A 4,973-nucleotide genomic window follows, 5' to 3' on the forward strand; every position below is an offset into this window, starting at 1 on the left:
AACTGATTTTCCATTTGGTGGTCATGTAGAGAGGGGTTCACTAGTCCGAGGGTTCACTAGTCCGAGGGTCCACTAGTCCGAGGGTTCACTAGTCCGAGGGTTCACTAGTCCGAGGGTCCACTAGTCCGAGGGTTCACTAGTTCGAGGGTTCACTAGTCCGAGGGTTCACTATAGACGCTTGAACAAAGGATATTCAATTTGATTTGTTTTTATTTTGTGTGTGTATGATTGTGTGCGTGGATGTGCGTGTGCGTGCGTGCGTGTGTTTTTCACTACTGTGGGAACCAAATCGAAGAATATTCTCAAAAAAAACCTGAGTTGTTTTCATTCAAAAAGATAATGTGGTGTTTTATATTTGACTGAAGAAATCTCAGACTATTTCCCCCAAGAAACTTAGTTATTTATATTTTGACTGAAGAAAGGATATTAAATTTATCAGGATACCGCCCCGACTGGACAATTACGTGATCGAACTGCCCACAGTTTTTAGTCATATTATATAGCACCTCGGGTTTCCTTTTGCCCGTGAGGGTCAATTAGTTATCCCACCGACCTGAATTATGGAGAGGATCGAGCCTGGGTTGTACTACAGCCTCACACATAATTTCATTGAAATCGGTTCTCAAACATCGGATATCTATTTGCGGACAGACACACACACACACACACACACACACACACTGACACACACACACACACACACACACACACACAGACAGACAGACAGACAGACACACACACACACACAGAGACAGACAGACACAGTGAAACCTATATACCGCCGTTTAAGGGGCGGTATAATAACTGAAAAATCAAGCGTCTACAGTGAACCCTCGGACTAGTGAACCCTCGGACTAGTGAACCCTCGGACTTGTGGGACGAACTGGAAAATCAAGCGTCTATAGTAAACCCTCGGACTAGTGAACCCTCGGACTAGTGAACCCTCGGACTAGTGAACCCTCGGACTAGTGGGACGTTCCCGTCATGTAAGCATTGTGAACATGTCCGAAAAATCGGATCACACACCATGTGGTCGACATGCAGACCTGAACGGCCAGTGTATGGTGGCAGAGTTGGAAAATAGGAAAAGTCTTGATGCCAATCCTTCATCAAAAACCGAAGAAAATCGTCATTGTAATAAGTTTGCTTTATTCTAAATCAAACGACTAGGATAGATGACAGACACGACAAACACATTCAATTCTATGTAAAACATACACAATGCGCACGTTAACAAGCTGGCCATAACAATGTCCCCATCGTGCATGAAGTGTGGCTTTGGTCGGATCAGTAGCCGTGCTTTGTCTGCGATGATAAACATGAAATTTTGTTAAAGCGACGATTTAGCAATGTTCTTGTCACGACATCTCGCCATATAACAATTTTTTCCCTCCTGATTCTGAGAAGAAGCTGTTTAAGGGCAGGTGGGCCAGTGCAAAATTGACCAAATCGTTCAAAACACTGTTTTGGGTATTTTAGCAGATTATGTTTCCATAACATACCTATCATCCATGTGTGTCGGTGTTTTTGTCAAAAGTGTCCTATTTATCTGTCAATAAAGACAAAATGTGAACATGTGTGGCATTGATTGTCTTCTGTAGTCGATATTCCCCCGCCAAAAAATGTCTCATTTCAAAGGCTAGTTACGGCTTTGTCCTCAGCAAAACAGTGCATTCACGACATACGAAACTGCGCAGCAGCTCTTGACCTATAACATGACATCAGTGTTTTGATGAATGTTCCATTCACTCAGCCACTTGTCCGTTGCAAAGGCAGCAATCGTAATCGAACGGAAATGTCCTTATTTGGAAGGTACTCGACATCCATTGGTTCGTTTCATAAACCGAAATCGGGAACCAGTTTACTTTGTGAGTGCGCATGCTCAGCTTACGAATTTTGCATACGGAAACTACCGAAGAGACTCTCGGCCATGACGGGAACACCCGAAGTTCACTCGGTTTTACAACATCCTGGTTACACATCAAACGATCGGTGACAACCGAAAGCGAATTTTTCCTTGAGAAACAACCTTTGATACGATAACAATGGCTCGAAATAAGAAAGAGGACAATGTCTTTATTAGTTCGGTTAGCAACAACAAGTAGTTCCGCTGGTACTAGGCCAAAGTTTGGATTCTGTCGGTGTTTCCGATACAGAGGAAAGCTTTGATCTCCACGCAGATCCACAGGTCGCCATTTCCGAACACGCCATGCAGCACACTTTTTACGTCTCGGCACTGGCTTGCTTTGCGCTGAATTTGAGTCAGTTTCTGTGCAGTATCTCCTCGACAAGCAAGTTGAGCATTTGCTACGCAAAAAAACAAAAACAGGAGAAAGTATCCAACATCAGTCAGAGTATCGGTAATGTTTGCTGGGCCTGCCATTTCCCGAACGAAACTGGATCAGCAACTGTTTGTATCAATCTGCACTTTCGTAAATTCCGTCACTGTCTTGACGAACTGTGTCATTTTCTTCACCGCGATACACAGTTCATTGCGAAGAGCTTCCTCAGTAAATCGTTCAGATTCCACGTACGATTTGTTGTCAAAAAACAACTCAAACGAAAGTTTCAAACTCATCATCCTCCATCTTGCTTGTCGAAGCACCAAAGTACTGTATCGATGTAAAAACAAAAGCAGAAAACTTCGAGGAAACCAACAAATCGACGAGATAACGGAAGGAAATAAGTCTCGTTCTGGCTCAAGTAAGTTACTGTTAAAAATACCGTTATTCTCGCATGCAAATACAAACGAGAATCGGGTCATTGATACACGTTTAGCGCTGGGGCAGTATCCCCATGCTGGTTGACAGAGGGAAAGAAGGGATGGACGCATAAATTCTCTGCTGGCGTGCTAAAGGCTAAGTAGTTTGCAATTCAAATAAACTAAGCTGTTCATTCATAACACAGTTTTGTCCTTGTGTGTCTGTTTCAATAGTGTTTCTGTGGTGTTCAATCTTCAATGTCGTTTTTCTCAGTTCAGCCATTTTGCCTACGGTTACGTCTTGGGTTACGCGATTTCTCTGGCTGTAATTCAGCTAGAGCAATATTTTCTTTTGTAGTTTGTGCAGAATATAACATTCTGGGGGATTACGAAGGGATTTTGCTGAAATTTTATTATAGTCATATCCAGATTATTTCAAAAAATAATTTCGCAAGCGTTACCCTAAAGTTTGACAGTTGTAACAAAGAAGTGTTCCTAACTCCAAATATAAATATAATAAACACGATCTGCTTCGTAATCCCCTAGAGCATACCCAGAAGGATAAAATAAAACAATAATTAGAAGTGTGACAATCACATCTGATGAAAATCCGTGTATCTCCTGTACTCCACTTTTGTCTGTATTTTGACCGTTTTTGTTGCGTAAAACAAAAACCAGCAACCGAAAATACAAAAAGTGACTATTCTTTGTCATCATTTGTTCATTTCTTTCATAAAATAACATTCAGACACAATAAAACATTCAAAATTCAAAAAAAGGTAGTGCACTGGCCCACCTCCCCTTAATTGTGATATCAGGCCTAGGAACCCCTGATTTTCACTTGGAGCATTCTCAAAGAAACTTAGCGTATGTTAAGAAAAATGAGTGTACTCCACATGCACTTTGTCTTTTGTTGTTCGTTGTCGTTGCATGTCTACCGTTCCACAGCCACCTACTATAAGTGCAAGTGTTAAATGACGTATTTCCACAAAAGACTGCTTGCAGAGAATCATGTGATGCCAATGACAGGTAAGGACATGTGGTAATACATACTACGTTTTGGAACCAGGGAAAATGCAGCACAAATTATTTATCAACCAAATTGATTGACTTGTGCACCATGACAACAGTTTTCTTTGATCCATGAAAGGTCTTTTGCCAGAAAAATTGCTCTGAACATCAAGTACCCTGCAAGTTGTCACACATTTACATTATTGAAATAAAAAGAAAACACACCAGTAACCAGGTTAGGTACGTTAATATCTATAATCAATATCTCGGCACGTTACTGCCTTCTTCGGGATGGTAAGCTGAACATTATTGAACAAAATAATCGGTTTAGATTGTATACTTTGATTCCTGAACGAAGAAGCAGAGGTACTGCATACAACTAGGACTGTAATATCAGCTTTTGCCTGAAACACACACACATACACTTATAGAATTAATGCAATGTCATTGTATGAAGTCAGAACAATCACTAACTTACATAGTTGGTCACACAATTACCCATCACTGAACAATAAATCGAAAGTCTGGTGGATTCAATGACTAAAGCAGTAAAGGCTTTGAAAAAACCCTCATCACAAAACATCCCCCCCCCCAATAAAAAAAATAAAAAAAATAAAACAGGTTGTGTATATAGCGCAGTAAACACCATGCAGGTACAAGCAAAGATTTGACAGTGATTATCCTTGTTTTATATAGCACACATTTTCTAGTTTTAATCTCTCTCTCTCTCTCTCTCTCTCTCTCTCTCTCTCTCTCTCTCTCTCTCTCTCTCTCTCTCTCTCTCTCTCTCTCTCTCTCTCTCTGGAAAGTAATTTATTGACCTGTGGGTTATTTGCGTTTGTATACACATTGGTGATTCGTAAACTATGTTGAAAGAGATTGTCAAACAATATTATATGGGGTGTCTTAAAAAAAATGTATATCAACAAAATCTGTCATTATTTATATCAGGCACACGGTTTTAACAAAGCTATGTCACGGAATGCAACATAAGTGGCTTAAAAAGTCGTGTTTTTGTGTGTGCAGGATATTCGCTAGGACAGGACCTCAAGCTGAACCAGCACAACAGCGATGCATTCTTCCATGGCTTCCACAAAAGTCTTTCACCTATAGCGGGCATTGCATACAGATAGTCCAAGGAGGGTTAGGGTTACCCTAACCCTCCTTTTTAAAAATTCTTTAGACCAATTATCCCTCTGTTCCCATGTTAAACATGGAATAATTCTGGACAAATGCGAGGACGTTAGCTTTTTTTAATTTT

Source organism: Littorina saxatilis, linkage group LG9 (genome assembly GCF_037325665.1).
Source record: "Littorina saxatilis isolate snail1 linkage group LG9, US_GU_Lsax_2.0, whole genome shotgun sequence".
Lineage (NCBI taxonomy): Eukaryota > Metazoa > Mollusca > Gastropoda > Littorinimorpha > Littorinidae > Littorina > Littorina saxatilis.